This window comes from Lagenorhynchus albirostris, chromosome 3 (assembly GCF_949774975.1).
Source record: "Lagenorhynchus albirostris chromosome 3, mLagAlb1.1, whole genome shotgun sequence".
In the NCBI taxonomy this organism is placed as follows: domain Eukaryota; kingdom Metazoa; phylum Chordata; class Mammalia; order Artiodactyla; family Delphinidae; genus Lagenorhynchus; species Lagenorhynchus albirostris.
In genome coordinates this window covers 75,364,041-75,387,211 of record NC_083097.1, presented here as the reverse complement: position 1 = coordinate 75,387,211, position 23,171 = coordinate 75,364,041, and the positions used below count along the sequence as shown (strand labels likewise).

The following is a 23,171-nucleotide window of genomic DNA, read 5'->3' as shown; positions in this document are numbered from 1 at the left end:
TACATATATACCCATACCCCTCCCTCTTGCTTCTCAAACGATTATTTTTTTGTTACCTAGAGTTTAAACTATAATGAACATACAATGCCAGTAAATTAAATTCTGAATGAAAATGAGTTATTTCACAATTTATTATTTTATTAAAACTACAGAATGAAATATTCTCATAATCACTGGAGAAAATTAATGTTTGTTTGAAGCTCTCCTTTGACCTTTTATTTGTGCAGTAATACAGTGATGATGTTAAGTCATGTAAGTGTGTATCCAAAAGAAACTAATTTAAAAAGTTAGGGGAAATACTGTTAAGTAAGCAATTCAGCTTTGCTTTTCCTTTTGATAGTGAAGACAGTTGCTTTTGTTATTGTTTTCAGTTTTCCCATATTTAATAGTGTGACTGAAGCTTTTAAAATAATTCTATTAAGTTATCTTTAAGCCTATTTAAAACAATTCTATTAAGTTATCTTTATGATTACACAGAGAATGGAAATCTAGTTAAAAATAAAGGATAGGGCTTCCCTGGTGGCGCAGTGGTTGGGAGTCCGCCTGCCGAAGCAGGGGACACGGGTTTGTGCCCCGGTCCGGGAAGATCCCACATGCCGCGGAGCGGCTGGGCCCGTGAGCCATGGCTGCTGAGCCTGCGCGTCCGGAGCCTGTGCTCCTCAATGGGAGAGGCCACAACCGTGAGAGGCCCGCATAACGCAAAAAATAAATAAATAAATAAAAATAAATAAATAAAGGATAAAGTTTAAGATATGAAGCTACATACGTATGCATTTATGTATTTCGTTATGGTACAGCTTGAACATAGGTTGTTAAATAGTAACTTACTTTAATAAGGATCAATTTATTTATTATTAAAAATAGGTATGTTTTGAACCATACTCATGATTACATCATATACAGAAACACACATGCCTTCATACATACAAATATCTGTGTATGTTGAAATTCCAAATTGCTGTGTTGATTTTTTGAAAAAAAATAAACCATTATTTGAAAGACTTGTCAATTCTGTTGGGAAATGAGTACTTGCTTATTCATACCATGAGCTGCATATTTGAATAAAATTACCTTTTCTTACAATGAATTGGTCTTCAAAATATTTAAAAAAACATTTATCTGGAGAAACAAATGCCAACAATATTTTAAAACTTTCTTAAGGAAAGTTTAATGTACTTCTTAGTTTGCATTTTCTGATAGTAAGAAAATGTCTTTTCATTGAGCTTTTCTTGCACATTTACTTAGTATTATAATGGTTTGGAAGTGGACTGCCCTCTTGAACAGTGTGTGTTGTTTGTGATCAAAAACTTACAGAAGTTAAATACTTCTATCAGAACAAACTTAAACTATTGTTAATTATCTTTTTTTTCCCCAGAAATTAACAAATTATAACATCAAAGCCTGTTTAACCAGGTATGTAGTAGGTCATTTGCTGCTGTAGGCATTTTCTCTCCCTCCACGATGCATTTGTTTAGTTTCTCTCACTTTCTGCCTTTGGCACTGTTTGGTGAAATTCAGACATGCTCTTCCCCTCCAAGGAATCTCAGGGGTGGAAGATAACTTATACAAAATTAATAAATGGTATTGCTTTTTCATTATTGCCCATCCAAGGCAATTTGCAGCGTTCACTTTAGAGAAAAAAACCGAGTTGTGTAGGAAACACAGAAAATACATTAACAAGTTTAAAGCCATGAGCCAATTTTAAAAAGGAAAATTTGAAATAGTCAATATTATATAAGCAATTAAAAATATTGACCCAGGGGCTTCCCTGGTGGCGCAGTGGTTGGGAGTCCACCTGCCGATGCAGGGGACGCGGGTTCGTGCCCCGGTCCGGGAGGATCCCGCGTGCCGCGGAGCGGCTGGGCCCGTGAGCCATGGCCGCTGAGGCTGTGCGTTGGGAGTCTGTGCTCCGCGGCGGGAGGGGCCACAGCAGTGAGAGGCCCGTGTACCGCAAAAAAAAAAAAAATATATATATATATATATATTGACCCAGTAATTTCTTAAGACTCCTCTTTTTATTATTTCGTGTAATAAAATTCTAAAATTTAATCTTAAAAGTGAAAAACAATTGTAGCGTTTATATTTTATGAAGACTAAATTAAATGAGTTAGTTAATTTAGCCAGAGAAGAGTTTCAACTATTAGAGTTTGCCTATTAGAAAGTTTATTTTTACTCTTCAGATGATTAATTTTGCTTAAGCATTTTGTTTCAACATACTACAGAAACAATTTTATAGGAGAGAAAAATTGGCATGAATGGTGTTGCCTGTTGTATTGTATAGTTCATGATGCTCAAATCTGTATAAATACCATAGATAGTATGATTTAAGATTGCTTTTGAAAAGAAGTTATATATACACACACACACGTAATAAATAACTGTTTGTACAGTCTTAATTTCTGTTTTCAATTCCTGAGAACTTTTTCATTAGCTCTAATATTGCTCCTTATATGAGATCTTTTTTCCATATTAGATACATTTGTCATAAAGAATTATTAACATTAAGAATTATTTTAGGGAATTCCCTGTTTGTCCAGTGGTAAGGACTGTACCCTTTCATTGCCAAGGGCGCGTGCAGTCCCTCGTTGGGGCACTAAGATCCCATGCAAGTCGTGCGGCATGGCCAAAAAAAAAAATTAAGGAAGCATTTAGTGGAAAGCCATATCGTTGTCTCATCTTGAGCTTCAGCAGCTCAATTTATTACTTTCTTAATGTACAAGAAAGATACAATTAAGCCTCCTAAATACTATAGCTTTCCAAAGTATCTTATTCCTTTATTTAGAATGTATGCACCGAACTGTACCCTGTAACAACTTGTAGTATAATAACAATGCTATTTGTCAAATTTTACATGTGTGCTTTTGTTTCCCACTAAACTGTGACCTCATTGAGGGCATCTCAGTACGTTTTATCATTGCCTGGCAATGCACTTTACTGGTTAAGAACACAGGCTTTGGGGCTAAACATTCCTAGTGCCAGGTTTAGCTTTGTGATTTAATATTTGTGTGACTTGATCAAGTGTTCTGAATTGTGTAGTCTTGCTCTAATCCATAAAATGATATCATAATAATACCAAACTCATAGGATTATCCTGACTATTAAATGACAAAATATATGAAAAGCACTTACCACTGTGCCTGAAGTGGATTTTTAAACCTTTTTATGGATGAAGGGATAGAAGAATTTTCATTAGCAAAAGAGAGAAATGTGATGGTTTATTGGCAGGCACCATCTTTTTGTTAAATCTGTTAAAAGATAATAATATGTGATTTCAGTTCCCCTTTTCTTTTTTTAAATTTATTTATTTATTTATTTATTGGCTGCGTTGGGTCTTCATTACTGCTTGTGGGCTTTCTCTAATTGCGGCGAGTGGGGGCTACTCTTTGTTGTGGTGCATGGGCTTCTCATTGAGGTGACTTCTCTTGTTGTGGAGCTCAGGCTCTAGGTGTGCAGGCTTCAGTAGTTGCAATGCATGGGCTCAGTAGTTGTGGCTCGTGGGCTCTAGAGCGCAGGCTCAGTAGTTGTGGTACATGGGCTTAGTTGCTCCATGGCATGTGGGATCTTCCCGGACCAGGGCTCAAACCCGTGTCCCCGCACTGGCAGGTAGATTCTCAACCACTATGCCACGAAGGAAGCCCCAGTTCCCCTGTTCTTAAATAGGAACATGAACCATGTAAATTCTTATTGTAACAGCTTTCACATAGTGAGTACTTAATGAATATTATAGTTATAAAGGTGGAGGTGCTAATTATTTAGTATTTTGTTTTGTTTTGTTCTCTCCCTTTTAGTCTACAAATCCTGCCACTTTATGTCTTATTCCTCTAACAGTACGACTGGGTCTCTTTTGAGCATCTAATTGTATTGGTAATGATTTTTCTGGATCCAAATTATCAATTATTCTATGGACCCAAAGGACATGGGATTAAGTGGTTTTTAGCACTGCCTAGGTGGTGTAGGTGGGCTTCTAATATTAACCTTCAGGGGTAATTGGAGGATGTGAAACATAAGCCTTCTGAAAATGACTTTTTTTAAACCCAGAGTTGTTAATGGCAAAAATTTTGTTCTAACCTTCTTACTTTGTAAAATCCATCCTATCCATCCGTGAATCCTCCAATTCATCCGTAGATCCATCAAGAATGTATTAAGGACCAAGCACTGTTTAAGTTTACGGAGGTACAGTATTGCATAAAACATAGTGGCTGCCCTCAAGACTTTGTGGTTTAATGGGGGATACAAGCAAATTCAGTGCATTGTGATATGTGCCCAAAACTATAAGCATAGGGTATCTTAAGTGAGCATAATGGAGGCATCTCTTAATGCCATCTCTATAGAAATGCTTCCCAGAAGAATTAATATTTACATAAAATCCTCAGGTATGAGTAGGTACTTGGAGGTGGAGAGAGGTATTCCAGATAGAGGGATTAGTTGAATACAGCTTGAACACAGACAGAGATTGTAAGACTAAGGCTGCAGACATCATCAGGGCCAGATGTGTCCTTTTAAGGTATTTGTAAATTGTTTTAAGGGTTATGGAGCAGCATTGAATAGTGTCAAAATAGGGAAATGACGTGGTCAAATTTGTTTTTTAGATCGTTAATTCTGGCACAGCCTGAGGAGTGTATTAAGTGACCAGTAAGATACTATTGATAGAACATATGTGAGCAAAAATGGTAGACTGAACTGAGGAACCAGTGGGCATGTATAGAACTGGGGAGATACGAGAGCTATTATGATGACTAATTGTTATGTGGGAAGTGAAGGAAAGAAAAGCCTCAAATATGACACCTGGGTTTCTGATTTGTCTAATAGGGGAGATGGTAGTTATCATTAACTGAGCTGAGGAATACTAAAGAGGAGTGATATTTTAACACTGAGGAAGTTGAAAATCTTATTTCAGACATGTTGTTTTTGAGGTGCATGTGCCACCATATTCTTCCCAGTTGACTGTTTTAGAATGCTTTTGTTGATTTTTGCTGAACTCTTGTATCCATAGCCATCCTGTGGTTACAGTTAACATTGTCAATTGTGATATGATTTGAATAATGACTGACATTTTCATTGTGTTAACACTAAGATAAAAGTGAAACAAAGACGTATGTCCAGTCTTCATTTATTCATTAATTATATGAGTGCCTTGGATTATAGTTTTCAAATACTTGAAGAATATTTTCTTAATATTATATGTGATTCACAGTGTCGCAGCTACAGACAAGACAGACTTTTAAGTTTAATCTGTATAATTAACATTTTTACATCACATTCTTAAGTCTAAACTGTCAACAAAATAATAAATGAAGCCCTGATTTGTAGCATTTGCCAATTTCCATGGTATAAGTACTATATAAAAGCCATGGCGAATTTCAAGCTGCCAATCTGATGTCACTGAACACAGAGATGGGAAGAAATATATAGTATTCCATCATTATGTAATAGTTCTACCATACAGATACAATAAACATTAATAACCCTAAGAGCATAGATAATAGTAAAATAACTAGGAAGTGATGAGTATTTATTATATTTGCTCTAAGTATGTCACATTTATTTGTAAGAGTACATAATTTAATTTTTAATAGTGGTTTTGTGTAACTGATTCAGAATTCCTGAAAATTTAACAATGTGTTCTCATGAACCAGTATGAGTTAACTCCAGCACCCCACACTTTTTAACATGTATGTTCATAGCAGCACTATTTATGTTTCTAAAAACTGAAACTGTGTCAATACTCATCAGTAGTAGAATGGTAATTCTAATTATTGTAATTATTATCTAATCGTAATTATTATCTAAGTATTCTATAAATCCAATTCTTAATTCTAATTTTAGATTCTGAATGTGCTATATCTATACAGTAGAATATTACACTGCAGTAAGATTAACAAACTTACAACTATATGCAACAACATAGATGAACCTCTCAAACTTACTGTTATTTTAAAGGAGCCAATCAGAAAGAGTATAGACTATATGGTTCCATTTATATAAAGTTCAAAAACAAGCAAAACTAATCCATGGTATTAGAAATCAAGATAGTATTTATGCTTAAAGGGGTGGCTTCATGGTGGGGGCTTCTGGGGTGCTAGTAGTGCCCATTTTTAAAAAATCTGTTAGTTACATGTGTTCACTTTATGAAAATTTATCGGGCTGTATACTTAAAATTTGTGTGCTTTTCTGTATGTATATAATATTTCAGTTGAAAGTTCAAGAGAAAAAAGAATGTTGGCTGAATTGGAAGATGCATCTGGAAACTAGCAATTAGTACATCCGAGGGATAACTTACACGGAGATACAGCCAAAGTCCACTCTAAGTTATCACAAAAGAGTTAGGGTTTTTTCTCTTTCGTGTGTATTCTGTGCTTCAGTTGAAATACTTTCCATTCCTTGAACATCCTGTATACTTATTACATCACCTCTGCTCTTTCTTTTTCTTCTTTCTGAAAGCCTTCCTAGTTCCTAATTGCCTACTGGAATTTCTTAGTATTCTTCTCACATGGAAGTCGTTCTTGAGTTGCTTGAAGTATGATTTCAGTAAAAGTAGTTTTTACCTACTGGTGTATCTTCTACCATATAAGACTTGAAGATTAGTGTGAACATGGTTAGATATACTTTTCTGGGTCCAAGAGTATTGCATAATTGAAGGTGCCACAATCTGACTGCTGGATAAGTGGCACTTTGTTTAAGGCTTCTTTCACTGTTGCCTCAAATATAACCCCCAGTCTCATATCTTGTTGGTTATTTCCATTGTCCTTATTGTAACCATCCACTGCCAGCTCTCATAAAAATGCTTTGCCATCATCTACATATTGTCAAGCATATTTGCAGTCACTTTTGAAATAATTGTAAATGTCATGAAAATATAGTAGACAGTGGGAAATTTCAAATCCCCTTTCCATTAAGAGATTTTGTAAATTACACATACCTTATTAGTAACTGGTGGTCAGCCATGATCTTAAAGGATTAAATCTCGTGAAAGATTACTATGTTTCTAGACGTCTGAATCTGAGACTAGTTCAACTCCCAACATCTATTAATCTAGATTAGACTGAACTAAGTGTGATTTCCTATCTGGTCAAGTTAGTGTCGTAACCCTGCTTATTAGTGAAGGTTATGTTGAAACTACTGATGTCTACAACAGTGTGATGTTTACTTGCTGTACTCACCAGTCCACTTATGGACCCCCTCCAACTGGTATGTTTATAACTGGTTTAAGAGTCTATGTCAAGTGGCTTATAACTGCTGCTTGCCATTTTGAAGAGAATTATTTTGTACTTACATACAGTTGATAAACTCATTTCTTTTCTAGCTGATTCTATCCTGGAATGCTTCTGACAGTTTGTATCTTAAGCACTTCATTTCTGGGAGGGTCCAATTTAAGTTTAATTTTACTTTCTCCAATTTTAGAACAGGTTTAACTTTTTACATGTTTTTTTTTTCTGTGTTATAAGAAAAATCAAGTTGTTGCTTTAAATTTTTTTTGTAAGTAAAGTTCTTTTAACAATGTTTTCTAATTCCTTTGGCATGAAGAAGCCAATAATTCTACTTTCCTAAAGCGACTTGTTTTCCTTTTACACTCCATGCTTCTGGTGTTGGCACTCTTGTTTTTACTAGTCTCTCTTGCATACAGAATTTTAGATTTTTTACAGAATAAAGGTTACAGGCAAATAGCCAGCTGTCACATTCTTGAGGTCAGATACCACTACTATATATGAGATGCTCTGTTTTGGCTTCATACTACTTGCCAGATTGCTAAGCAGATGTTCTAGGCTATAATTCAGGAAATTGGGACCTCTTGAAACATTCCCTGAGAGTCGCTTTTGACATCTCTGAATCATTTATTTAAAGGTAATTAGTTCTAGTGAAAATGAAAATGCATTGATACGAAAAGAACAAAATTATTTTACAGTGTTTGGGAGTTGTAGCATGATTAGAAACTTGATTACTGGTATGTATGTAATGGTACAAAAGTATTAATTTTAATATAAGAATGCATTAGAATTAAGCACTTTTCCACCTTGGTTTTTTTTTTTTAATTTGGAGACTGTTACCAAAAGGCTATTTTTTTTTTAACTTTTTCTTTTTAAAGACTTTAAGGACTACCAATGACTCTGTGCTACACTGAAGAACTAATAAGCTGCCTGTTTCTATACAGCAGACATGTGCAAAGGAGGCTGTAAGAGTATTCTTTCTTCTCTAATATATCCCAGTACATGTATTGGTATTTTTCTCATATATCCCATCAGTATTTTTGTTGGTATTGCAGTTTTTTATAGTTAATGCAAAGTTCCCTTATTTATATATGGAACTTTTATAAAATACTATTCTAAAGCTGTAGTTTCCTTGTCCTGTGTGTCCATTAACACATGATTTGCACAAAAAATAAAAATTTAAACTGATAACTGTTATGATCTAAAAGTCATAAAACCACATTTTGAAAAATCTGATATGATATGTTTATTTAGATCTCTTTGGCCCTATTTAGATAATAAAGGAGCCACATGTATTCATATTAGTATATTTTACTTTATGCATTGTGCTTTCAGAAAAGTGCTTTACACAGAAATGGTATAAGATCCAATATCTTGTTATTGGGAAAATTGTTAGGCCACCATATTTTACGGAAAGTGAGAATAAATTGTAGGAATAAACATCTAAATCTCATTTATATTTGCCTATGGATAAATTTAAATTTACAGTTAATGTGGGTCCATTGGACATTCAGTATACTCATAACAAACACCTCAGTCAAACTAATGAAGACTCAGTGAGAAAATCGAACTCTAAAATCACCTCTGTTCTTCCTCCTTAAACAATTCTTCCATTTTTCCCATTTCATATTTTGGATAAATAGCATTGCAATGAGATTGATGTGAAAGACCAATCTCAGCAGTTCTCCCAAAACTGTAGAAAAGTAATCAAGGGTGTTAGTTTACAAAACTTACCCTAGTCTCTAAGCCTAAGTGGAATATAACCTTAACTTTTCATAACTTCCAGTTCTGCTGGATTAAAGTTGTATTCCAGTAGGAAAAAACAAATGCATTGGTGATGTCAGTTTTAGAATTGAAACCCAAGCAGAGCCTCTGTGTCTACAGGAAATATAAGGATATGTATAGGTAAGCTCTTATTTGGATAATTGATATTTGAATATTAGTAATCTCTGTCCCCTCTCCTTCTTCACTCCCTTTTCTCTCCTTCTCTCTGTCTTTCTTACAAGTATATACTCACGCAAATTAGCAAGTCATAATATTAAGGTACCAAATTACTGTGTTTTGTCAATTCTAAGATGCACATTTTCTTTATATTTTAACACCTCTGAAATTGGCTTGTACCTATCTTTCCACCCAAATTTAGAACCAATTGAGAGAAAAAGAGTAAAATAATAGAGATCGATGTATTATCTTTATAACTGATAAATAGTAGATTGAGGAATGAGTTAGCTCTACTAGCTGAGTGGGTTAGTCTCCCCAGAATTCAGCCGATTTACCTGCAGGCCTTATCCTGTGAGCTTATGACACTGAGCATCAGAGAATTTGTGCTTTCTATAGGCATCTGGCTGCCCAGGTGGGAAGAAGAGGCTGAGTCACAAAAAGCAGTTCACCAATCACGCAGGTTGCTGCCCCTCCTCAAGGGAAGAATGAGCAGGGAGGAGGAACAAGGGGAGAATTGCTAGTCTAGATAGGAGACTAGTGAGTGGGGGCTGAGTGTACCCCTTACTAACAGAGTGAAGCCCGGGTGTATAATCCAGATATTACTCCAAAGCTAAGTCCCTTGCCATTCTTTCCCAAGCTCTCCTAATTCACTTGGGATGCTTTAAAAATACATGCCCTAGGAATGTATTCATTTTTTATTCTCTCCTTTCTGTCTCTGGACTCTTCTCTGCCTCGTCTTTCTACTTCCATATACTTTTACTTGCTGCCAACACCTGTGAGTTCTTAGTTTCTTTATTTTTCGGAGAAGTTGATCCTTTTCTGGCAGACTCCAGGCTGTCTATTTGTTGTGCGATGAGCCTTTTCCTCTCAGTTACCTACATTCCAACATAGTTGAATCTCATGCATTATTTTCTTCCTCTGCCTTTGCTTATGTTGTCCCATTCAGATCCTTTGAGATGAGTTTTTCCTCACTTTGACCTCACTACTATCTTTACACCTCGCCTTTTACATTTATTCTCTTCTGCAGCTTCTCCCCTGGCCTGTCACATGCCTACCTGGGCTAATAGAGTTCCTTTGAACTAGAAGCTTGTTAGTAGTTAAAAAAAAAGAATCTTGGTTCAAGCCACATGTTGTTAATATCCTCATTTGCTCCATACACCCTGCCTTAGGATTGGCTTCTTTCTTGAAGAATTAGCATTGAAAAAAACCCACATTTGCATTTTATCACATCCACCACAGCCCATCTGGAGTGAACCATAAATCCACAGTGAATTTTTGCAGAAGAGAGTTTTGCTACGTGAAGCACCTAGATAAACGCACAAGAATGAGAGCAAAAGAAAACACTCTTTTTTATTTTCTTCAGAAAGAAAGTTTAAATATGCCATATTTGCCAGTGTATAAGGCATATTAAAATTATACTTGAGTATTGAAAATTGAGTGTCTGAGGCAGGAAAAAAATCTTGTCTGTTCATGGAGTATGCAGGTATGGCTTGGCAAATGAAAGATATTTTCAGTATATTGCATTCTGTATTCTTGTACTGTGATCTAAAACTTAATATCGTAAGTTGTGCTTATTAAGAAAATTGATGTCTCCACTCAGATAATCATGAAACTGATTCTATAATGAAAAGGAGGAAAGTAAAGATACTTGAGAAATCAGAAAAGCTGGTCTTTAATAGTGTAAACCTCTCATTAGTGCAATAAGATTAGGGCTCTTCTTCAAATTTTACTTTCTCTTATCTTGAGATTATTTTTCTACCATCTACATTGGAGATATATTTTTCTTCTTAAATGGTAAGAGATAAGTTGAGCTATTTTTCCTAATACTTATTTGTAAAATACTTATTCATTCATGTAACATTTATTTGAGCATTATAAATATATACATATACATACACACACACACACAAACATATATATATATATGCACGAAGCACTGTTGTAGATAATGGGGATATATCAGTGAATAGTACCAAATCCCAGCTCTTATGGAACTTTTCATTCTGCCGGAGTATCATGAAAGTTAAAAGTGCTTTAAATGTGATATAGTTTAATAGTTTGAAAATAATGCTGATCTTTTAATATCTCATGGCATGGTGGTCTCCAGGTATTCATACTTCATACATGATGGCTCACATAAGGAAGAATGCAGAAACTGCCAGTCCTCTTAAAAGTTAGGCATGGAACTGGCAGAGTTTTGCTTTCATCATACTCTTTGGGTCAAAGCAGGCACAAGTCAGCCCAGATTCAAGATGAGGCGACTTAGACCCCCAAAGATTTTGTAGCCGAAGATTTTTTAGCCAAAGATTTTGTAGCCATTTTTACTATACCGTATGTACCATTTAAATAGCTGTATGACATAGGAAAGTCACTTCAGTTGCCTGAACCTAGGAACCCTAAACTAATCTGTCTTAGCATGTCAGTGGAAATGTAAACACATTTTGTAATACTTATATGTTCTGTTCATTGTTCACCCAGTGTGATTCATTTAGACATGTTTTATTTACTGCAGCTTCAATTTGGATACTTTAAATAAAATTGTAAGTTTCTCATTCTCCAAGGTCTTTAAGACAATTTCTTAACATCACAGTTTAGTACAATACTGTATGTATATGACATATTAAGGAAGAAGTAGCAAATTATTATGTCATGTATCGTAATATCATATATCTTCTGTGATCTAGGTGTCTTTTAGTGATCAGTATTATAATTAATAGATATGAATAGAATAAGATATTACAATTTATAACAATCTAAAATTTGCTATTCCCTGGGGGAAATGCCTTCTAAGCATTCTTTCTTTAAATCAGTGTGTCTTTTGAAAAACTTGGAAATTCTTTAGTTATTATTAATGTAAGGTGGGTCACCTTACTCTAGTGATAATTAAACACTCAGGAGAAACATTCAGAGCCAGTTTTACATTTGACAACACTCAAGGTCTACATTCATTTAACACTCTTTGAAAGCGCAGAACATACTATGTGTATGTGTGGTGATTAAGTAATTTCTCTTAATGAGCTGAAGTGGACTGGGGAGAAGCAGAGGTCTTCTTAGAAGCCCATATGATTTAGTACTTTAACATTGTTGCGTGCCCACCCTATTTTTGAGTTACATGTTCCCTTCCCCGTCTTCCCCCCAAGCTCAACCCTCTGAGTAGAGCCACAGAACAAGGTTTTCAACACTTGATTGTATTACGGATCTGCTCACTCTTACCTAATTGTTTCTTGTTTCTATCTCTTGGTTTTCTTTCTCAATATCTTCTTCTGCCATCCTGAAAACAGCTGTTGGGAATATATGCATATTGGCAAATAAACCAATTGTTGGTTTATGAGATTCCCCAACTCTTGGTGACCTTAGAAGCTTTTTCAGTGGATTATTGATTGGGACTTTCTCTGCCATTTTCTGTAAGCAGTGGTCCAAATAACCCATGTATCAATCTTCATTAAAAAGATTCATATTCATTTTTCTGGCAGTCCATTCAGTATACATCTCCTGAGGGAGTACAAGAAGGCAGTGGCGTATAATAGGTAAAAATCTGGGCATTACATCTTGAGTTTACCAATAAGTTTCTGTGTAAAACAGACCAGTTATTTAACTTTTCTTTTGCTCCCTCTTTCTCTTCCTCATACCCTCTGTTTATTCTTTTCATTTTTCCCCCCTAAGGATTTGTTAGTATTTTTTTAATCTGTGATTGATGAAAATATGTTAGAATTTTATCATGTATCAACAAGTAGAATAATCTAGATTCTGTGAAGACCTCACCTCACACCTGGTCTAGTGTTCTGTCTACTTTCTGTGCCTTCATATAGTCATAACTTTTCCTGCATAATTAAACTTCCCAAGAAAACACAAATTTGATCATATTGTTTCATTGCTCAAAACTTTCCACCTTCTTTGTTTCTTTTCCTCTCTCTTTCCCTTTTAGTAACATTGGTTCATAAACTTCTGTATGTTTCCTTATGAATACCTATCACATAGATAAACTTTTATAACATTCCATGTTTTACTTTTTAAAAAATTTTTATTGAAATATAGTTGATTTACAGTGTTGTGTGAATCATAGCAAAGTGATTCAATTTTATATACACTTTTAAAAATTCTTTTCCATTATAGGTTATTATAAGAAATTGAGTATAGTTCCCTGTTCTGCACAATAGGTCATTGTTGGTTATCTATTTTATATGTAGTAGTGTGTATATTTTAATCCCAAACTCCTAATTTATCCCTTCCCCCTTCCCCCTTTCCCCTTTTGTAACCATAAGTTTGTTTTCTATGTCTCTGAGTCTATTTCTGTTTTGTAAAAAGTTCATTTGTATCATTTTTTTTTAGATTCCACATGTAAGCGATATCATATGATATTTGTCTTTCTCTGTCTGACTTACTTCACTTGGGATGATGATTTCTAGGTCCATCCATGTTGCTGCAAATGGCATTATTTCATTCTTTTTTATGGCTGAGTGGTATTCCATTGTATATATGTGCCACATCTTCTTTATCCATTTATCTGTTGATGGACACTTAGGTTGCTTCCGTGTCTTGTCTATTGTAAATAGTGCTGCTGTGAACATTGGGTTGCATGTATCTTTTTGAATTAGAGTTTTGTCTGGATATAGGCCCAGGAATGGGATTGCTGGATCATATGGCAACTCTATTTTTAGATTTTTAAAGCACCCCCATACTGTTTTCCATAGTGGTTGCACCAATTTCCCACCAGCAGTGAAGGAGGGTTCCTTTTTCTCCACACTCTCTCCAGCATTTGTTATTTATAGACTTTTTGATGATGGCCATTCTGACTGGCCATCCGTGTGAGGTGATTACCTCATTGTAGTTTTGGTTTGCATTTCTCTAATAATTAGCGATGCGTTTAGTTTGCATTTCTCTAATAATTGAGCATCTTTTTTACATGCCAGTTGGCCATCTATATGTCTTCACGTGTTTGCCTATATGTACATTCAGATAGATAACCATGTTCTTTATTTCTTTTCACTTTTAAAAAGTTACTCGGAAAAATGCTAAAAAGCACTAAAAGGAAAGAAATTACACACAGTCCCTGCAATTAAAAAAATAAGAAATGAAAGTTTCTGCCCCTGCTCTTATCCCATGCCAGAGGTAATCTTGATTAACAATTTGGTGGATATCCTTCTAATATTTTCCCTAAAGCTATATAGATATTAATGTATATATTTAGATGTATATACCTATATTTATTTTTTATTCCACCAAACAAAATTATGATCTACATATATTTTCAGTTTTAATTACTCAGCCTTGCTAAACTTCATCTGAAAAGGGGTGGGTACCAGCTCTCAGGCTCAAAGTGAAGTTAAGCGAAATAATCCATGCAAATTATTTACGGCACACCAGCACAGAGATAGCACTCAGTCTTTATTACTGCTCTTAGTATGCAAACCGTGTGCCAAACCGGGATCCAAAAGTGATCCAGATACAACCCCTCAAGGAGACTATACTGAAGCATGTTTTTTTACTTTTCATTCAAGCGATAGAGAATCCTGTGAATTTTTTGTTTTAATTGATCGAATATATTGCATGTCATATACAGTCACACTTTTTCCTTCCAGAAGGTCTCAAGAAGAAAAAAAAAGAAAAGCAAATATATATTTGAAGATTTAGATATATGGAAAGTAAGCTCATCATCATCGTTTTGTGAATATATTCAATTCAGACCTTATTCCTTTTGTCCAGACAAGGGTCTTTCTGAGTAAAGATATTTAAATGAGACTTTTATTGTACTTCCTAAAAAAGGAAATTACAATTGAAAGAGGCAGGATTCTTTACTTCCCCCCACTTTCTTACAAGTAAAAAGGAGGAAAAAGACAGATAATGTAAATGTTTATTTACCTCATTGTAGTTCCACCAGTTTAGGACACCTAATAGAAATTGGAGCGCTCTGGGCAGGATAAACATAAAAAGATTGACAAAGACCAGAAATTATACTAATATTTAAACTAATAACTTGAACTTACAATGCTATATCATTAGGTGGGCTACAAGTGATTGCCAATCATAATTGCCTAAGATATAGTACCATTCTCTCAGTTGTCACCATAAAAATTAATATCCCTTCATGGTTTCCTTACCTTATTCTACAATGAAATAAAAATAACACTACTACTTTATAAATTTAACAAATGTTTGCTAAGCCATCTTAATAAAATATGCTAAAATAATAAAATTTTAATTTTGTCTATCTTCTACAAACTTGGCAGTAAATCTAATTGAATTTTTTGAGTGCCATTTACAAGTAAGGCAAAGTATTAAACAGATAATTACCAACTCTCTATAAAAGTTTTAAAATTTTTATGTAAATATATAAAGGACTTTAGATCCTAAATTCAACTCCCCCCATCCCATCTCCCCAAAATGTATGTGATTAAATTCTTACTCAGTTGAAATAAATTGAAATACCTTAAACATGGCTGCTGCTTCAGACTTCCTTCTGTTTTCTCCCATACTTTGCTGATGTTGAATTACTTGAGAAAGTTTTGAAAAATAATGATTCCTGACACCCACCCCCAGGCAGTGAGATTGAATTTGGAGTGTTGCATGTTTCCCAGGTGATTCTAATGTGCAGCAAAGTTTAGGAACTATTGCCCTAAGCTCAACCTGTACTTTAGACTAATTACGGCAGAATCTCTGGAAGAATGGAGGCAACCAGGACATCAGTGTATTTTAAAGCATCCCAGGTGATCACAATATGCAGTCAGGTTAAGAATAGCTGTTTTAGAGAATCAGGAGAGAATTCAGAGAAATTGGGAATGAAAGAATTTTTGTTACTTAGTGACTGCAAATAGGAAGCAGTAGGAGAACCAAAGAAGGTAGAGTTTTAAATATAGAACTTAATATCTAGTCTAATCCTTCATTTTATAGAGTTAAAAAGACTTGCTCAGGGTCACATATCTGATAAGTGGGAACCATCTCCACTCCTTTCCACACACACGTGCACACTTTCCCCTTACTACTTCCTTTCTGTAATTCTGTTTGTTTGTTTGTTTTTTTTTTTTTTTGGTTGGAAGTTTGGTACAGAGCAGAACACTGGTGTTATTGGTGACAAAAATTGAAAAGGCGGATTATTGCTTTGAGTATACACTGTAAATTTAACCAAATTTGGTTTGATTTAAGAAAATAGAAAAATACCTATAAAGGAGATTATCTGTAAGCATTTAAACAAAAGAAAGTAGTAAACAGGTGTGAAGTTGGGACCAGATAGCCAGGGAATCATTAACAAAAAGGAACAAGTTAAAACCATAAATGTGGCTGAGAAGAGAATATAGCAAGACATCTAAGGGCTGAGACTTTGGGAAGCAAATTCATCTGGGGGCTGGTGGAGGGAAATGAGACAGAAAGAGATGGTGAAACAACCACTGTTTTTTTATGTTGAAAAAAGAACAAGAATACTTTTTTTTTTTACAGTAATGATACATTGTATCACTCATATTTGGTAAATGAATTAAGTGAAACAAGAAAACATGGTATGGGTTGTTGATATTTTTTGTAGAACACAGTCACTATATACTAGAAAACGTATTGGACTGGAAGTGAAATGACCTGGCTTCCCGTTTCTCCTTATCTCCTAGCTATGTGAATCATGATAAATAACTTGACCTTTCTGAATCCTTTTTCCTGTATGTAAAATGAGGGTAATGCCCTTTCACAGAGTTATTCAGGGATTAAATGAGATGATACATGCCAAACTATAATGTGCTGTTGGAGTGAATTGCAACATTATTACTGGGGAAGTCAGTAGGGGTTAAAATTTGGAGTTGGACAAACTCACGGTCAAATGCTGGCCCTAGCTAATATGCCCTAGAGCAAGTTACTTAACTTCTCTGAGGTGTATTAGGAAATGGAGATGACATGAATACCTTTGTTATAATTTTGTTGTGATTAATGAAGATTAAATGAGATAATGTGGATTATTCACTTATAATAATAGCTAACTTCAGATTTACATTAAGCACATTGCTATGGCCATTCAAAATAACAGTTCAAAAATAGATTAGCTCATTGTTTCTTTAATGAGGAAGTGTGTCTAATGACATCACTTTAATAGGATAAAACATATTTGAGCATGGCATCAGAAAACCTTCGACAGAGTATTCTCCACAGCCGACTGTCGCTTTGGCTAATCCTTCACAGCCTCTTTCGTTAGCTCCTTTTGTACCTGCTTTTAAGATATTGGACATTTTCACCATTCTGTTGTAGACTCGTTTCTTACCTCACATTCTCTCTCTAGGCAGTATCTTCTACTTCATGACTTCAGCTATCACTGATTCATTTAAAGCTCCCAAATATAAATCCCTACCCCAAACCATTCTTCAGAAGTCTAGACCCAGATCTCCAAATGCCAGCAACTCTCCTTGGATCTCTCATTGACTTCTTTACACTGATGTGACCCAGAGTAAACACATTGCTCCCTTTGCTCCCTCCCTTATAAACATGTTTCCCTATGTTCTCTGTCTCTGTAAATGGGAACATCCTCACCACAACCCATGTCAAAAACCTAGGCATCTTCTATTGCCTTACTCTCCACATGTAAGGTCACCAAAATTTGTCACTTCTACTTCTTAAATGTGTCAGATTCATCTCTTGTTCATTTCCACTGTGACACCATAATCAAAGCCACCACTGTCTCTCACGTGGGCTAGTACGTTTGTCTTATAATGTGACTCCACGTCCATACTCATCACTTTTTAGTCCAACTCCACTTAGCAGCCAGAATGATCTTTGAAGACACATATTTGGTCAGACCCTTCTGTAGCTTTCTGTTGCTCTTATGTGTACTGATTACCTGATTTTCAGACTCTTTCAAGCTACTCTCTATCTCCCTATGTTTTAGTCTCTCCAACCTTAAGGTCGCAGCTTAAATGTCAGTTCTATAGGGAAACCTTCCCATCCTCCTTCCAGTACCCCCTAAGTTAACCCCTGTTATATGTTCTTATGACACATTTATTTCTCCTTTGAGGTGATTTTCACATCTGTAATTGTCTGCTCTCTGCTATGAGGACAAGGGCTATGTCTGTCTTATCCACTATCCGTGCCCATTACCTCTGTGCCTGGCCTGTAGTCTGCATTCAGTAAATATTTTAAGTGAAAGAATGAATAGAATGAATTTCTTGAATGCTGATCCCAAGAAGGGAAAGGATACATTTCTAAATCCTAATTCTCAATTTTTTAAAAAACTTTTATTTATTTATAGACTGATTTTTGGCTGCACTGGGTCTTTGTTGCTGTGTGCGGGCTTTCTCTAGTTGCAGTGAGAGGGGGCTACTGTTTGTTGTGGTGCGCAGGCTTCTCCTTGCGGTGGCTTCTCTCATTGCAGAGCACAGGCTCTAGGCGCGCAGGCTTCAGTAGTTGCAGCACGCAGGCTCAGTAGCTGTGGCTCACGGGCCCTAGAGCGCAGGCTCAGTATTTGTGGCACATGGGCTTAGTTGCTCCACGGCATGTGGGATCTTCCTGGACCAGGGATCGAACCTGTGTCCCCTGCATTGGCAGGCGGATTCTTAACCACTGAGCCACCAGGGAAGTCCTCTAATTCTCAATTTTCATTTATGCTACAAATGGAATGGTCAAAATGCTTATGGTGTTTACCTTTCTTCTACTCTAATATTCCCATACTTTTTTTCATACTTTCTTTGTAAAATTTCACTCGCTGCTATTACTTGTCCTTGTTACTACCTGTATTTATCTTGCAAGGCCTTTACCATGAATATTTCAAATATTCAGTAAAGAAATTCCTTGAATTAATGTTCCTTCAGGATCTGCTTAGAGTAGAGGGTTTTGAGTGCTTATAAGACACACATTGGATGGAATGTTTCCTCTAGCTTGCTGGTACTACCTTATGTTAGCAAAGTATAGCAGTTAGGGGGCTCTGGGTGTAAAGCTTATAATTTGTATTAGCCATCTGATATCAGAGCTGGAAGAAGCCAAGACAGAGACTCTTGGAATTACAAACCGGTAGAACAAAACATGACTTTTAGCACTAACCTAATGTGTTCTTACTTTTGCTTCACACTACACTTGAAATAGGTCATTTTTTTAAAAACATAAATACCATCAGTTGTAAATACTATTTAAATTGCCTTATTAAACTTAGTAGAGCATAGACAGTACATAATATTAGTCACTGTTTTAAAACATTGTAAATATGCATTTCATACTTTCTTTAAATTTAAATGTATACTTGATGATAGTATCTTTGCTTTTTATTTGGCATATAACTAAATATCAAAATGCATTTAAGTAATAATTCTTAGTTTCTATTTCTCATTTAGTTATTGCCTTGATAAAATTCTTCTGGTTGAAGGTTTGCTTCTGCCTGTTTTTCATGCTTATACACTATCAGTTTTTTTCTCAAAATTCACAATGATAGAAGGGAAATGTGTCCATCTAATAATATTTAGTGCTCTTACTCACAAGGATAAATTATTTTTAATAGTATGTGGCACTACCTACAGTAAAGACCGATGAATAGTTTCCTATCTGCAAAACAGGGATAACACCTATATGTCAACTTTAATGTAAAGTACCCAGCACAGCTCCCTGTACTTGGGAATATTGCATATGTTGAGAACACTAGTAAAGGGACATGTGTATTGCAGACAAATATCAAATAAAAATGTAATCCAGCCATGGTAGAACTCTTTCTCATCATACTGGTTTCCTAAATCTTCCTTCTGTGATGCTTCTAAAATAGAGTCCTATCATGATATGCAGCCCAGTATGAAGGATTTTTCCTCAATATCATCATCATTCTCTTTTAAAGTCCATATTTGACACTCCTGATATGCACAGAGTAACTGAGAGTTTGGGGAATGGAATAGAAAGTTAATAAAATCATAATGATAGCTCATTTTTCAAGACCATATTTATTACTTATGTTAGTAGTTTTCAGATATTTGGATTTCATTGATTTGTTTGAAAATTATTACATTATATTTTTCTCATTTCTTCTTCACTCTCATATATCCATGAAAACTTCTTTGAAACTCTATGAACTTATGTTTGGGAGCCACTAGACACCACCTTTGTGATTACTTGGTTCAACCAAGAGTTTTATCATGAATAGATTAATTATATGATGAGGTAAGAGTCTCTGATCAGTGTAGAGTAAAACCCTGGTTATCTGGCTTACTCAAGTGTCCCACACTTCATTATACTCAGAAGTAATACCTATTTATGCCTGTAGTTAGGAAAATGCAACCTGCCTTTGATATTCTTTACCAGGAATGTTTTTAAGTCCACAAGATGGCAGTATTACCTCATGAAGGTAATCAAACCAGTGAAGAGCATGGTTGCTTGGTTTTCCAGTACAAATAGAGGAAGCTTTTGAATGCAACTGAAAAACTCATGGTTGTTGATAAAGTATGGAAGGCAGTGTTATTGAAGGCAGGAGAGCATATGAAGAGAAATTTGCTAATTGAGTAAATGATTAACTATAAATGGTAACCATGTCTTGTTATAGGGAATCTTTCTACTTTTTTTCCTACTTTATACTTTTATGAGAAATAGGTAAAAACCAAGAAAACAAATTTCATAAGATGCCCTTGGCCTCCAGCATATTCGTCTAGCATCTCATACCATTCATGTTTACAACATAGTGGATTAATTTACTTAATGTTCAGTAATGATGACCCCAGTTATTGAGGCAGAATTAGATTATCTCATTTACTGCGGGAGGTAATGCATTTTAGTTTTTTACCAGTTAAAATGAAAGTTTGGATTTAAAAGGTTAACCCTAAGTTATTCCAAATACCATGAGCTATGCTGTATCAATGAGTTTCTATATAGATCATTTTATGTAGAGACTATGAAATTCATTTCATTCATGATCTAGGGTATAAATTGATTTAGTATTCCAGAGATAAAAGGAGCTATGATCCGTTATTCTTCTTTTCTATATTTCTGATAATATATCGTATCTTATTCCAGTGGTTTAATAATTTAAGTACTTTACTCAGTCCCTCCAAATGTGTTTTCAAGTAAGTTAAGTAATTTCAAATTCAGCCTATGTGTATTCTCTCACTATTTAATCAAACACTTACAAAAATTATTTATTTCGTTGAGGTAGTTACTGTTTTGGATGCGGTATTTCAAAGTATAACTGCACACAACTTAATTAGTAATAAAAATATGGATTCTTACTCATGCTTTCAACATTGTTGAACGGTAAAAACATTTTCGTTGCATCATAGGCTACTATGATTTAAGGGCAAATTCGGTGTCTTATTTTCCAGTCCTTTTATTCACTTTCACAACATTATTTTCTTAGAGAGTCCTCATAGCTCTATATTAGCCATGGTAACAGAAATTAAAGTGGTACTAACAAGTAAAATCCACAGGTTTCCAAACCCTACTTGACCATTAGTTATACCTTTTATGACAGCTGGTGAGACATAGCAGATTTATCAGATTTTAGATTATCAGCTTTGACTTCCTTTACCATCTTGAGTAAGAAGAGTAGTCTAAATTAATGGGATTGTCAGCCTTATAATGGGAATCTTCTGTGGGGGGACATTCTTGCTTAGAGAGAGGAGGTATTTTATGCAGATTGATTCTGAGAATGTGATTTGGTACTTGTTCCACCCTCCGAAACCAAGCTGTTTCCAGTGTATTATTAATTAAACTAATTTTGTACTAGGTTGATAGGATTAAAATTATTTAATGTTATGATAATTTATTCACTGTAATAATTTTAAGGAATATTGCTCCTATGTATTAGGCTTTGGCATAATATTTGTAGAAGTTAATATTGAACTGGCATCCATAAACTTCAGTTTGCTGTGTAGGCTTAAAAGTGAATATAAAAAAAACTGGTGTGAATTAACCAAAAGAAAGCTACTTGGAGTAAATAGAAAAGTTGTATTGTCTGGAAATTTTATCAGGCCTTCATGCTGTAGCTCATATGAGTCTGAGTTTTGAGAGAGAGTTCTGAACCTGGGACAAGGTTAGTGCTCAAATAATCCAGGCTCTCTTTTATTCATTTCTAAGGAGTTAGGAGATAGGCTAGTAAAACTGACTTAGAATCAGTTTCATTTGGCTCATGCTCCAAGCTATTCTCTTGTGCAGCTGCTATCGTTATTGGTTCTAGTATCTGAGGAGGACAGAGTAATGAAGGAAAGTGACAAGGTCATAGAGGTAGAAAAGGAGAAGCTTGCAAGAATAGAGAAGTAGGAGGTTGTATTAGTCTTAGTTGAACATGACCCCTTGCTCCCTATCCTTGATGCTGATAGTTTTGTGAAGACAGTTTACAGCACTGGGAGACTGAGAACATCATGACTGATTTTTCTCCTGTTCGACTGAAAATCTCATTGATTAGTTTAAACTCAGGAAAGGAGGCTGTTCTGGCCTTTTTGACTATAGGTGCTCTACATATAAGACCTTCCTAAGAAAATTAAGTGTGGGGAGTCAGAGCAGTCAACCGCATCTGCTCTCATCAGCCTCAGAATTAAGGCAAGGACTTAGCACCAGGAAAAAAGTGCAGGCAAAAAGGAAAATATGGGGAAAATAATAAAGGTGGAAAGACATTATTAGAAAAAATAACATACATGCAAGTTCCAGAGAGAGAAGAAAGTTATCGTTTAAAGAACTTTGGTATAGTTATGACAATTTGGATACATACTCAAAACTAATAATGTTTACGCAGTCTCTTTAAAACTATCTTGCTTTACATGAAAAATTCATGCATAAAAGATCTTAGAGGTATGGCAGATTACCTTTGGAAAACACAGCTACATTCTAAAATATGATGTTATGCTAAGTAAGAAATATGAAGATTTTTTTTCTCTTTATTCTTGTGACGTCCTTGAAAGCATATGATGAAATTCTAAATCAGTTTTTTAGAAAACTGTGTTGTTCGATCAATAAAACACATGTAATTTTTCTTTGAAAACGTTTTATTTAGGATTTTTAGCATTTGTCATGGGATTATGGCTTTTTTAGAACCAAAATAAAATATCCATAACTTTTATGTCTAGTTTCACACTGATTATAAGTATGGTACATTTG

At 35.0% G+C, this 23,171-nt stretch overlaps 1 protein-coding gene across 6 annotated transcripts in view; it reads left to right on the top strand.

The window, feature by feature from the left end:
* The window catches only part of ARB2A (ARB2 cotranscriptional regulator A), a 428,163-nt gene that overhangs the window by 122,245 nt on the left and 282,747 nt on the right, over positions 1-23,171 (top strand). The gene's annotated exons all lie outside the window — the stretch shown is intronic.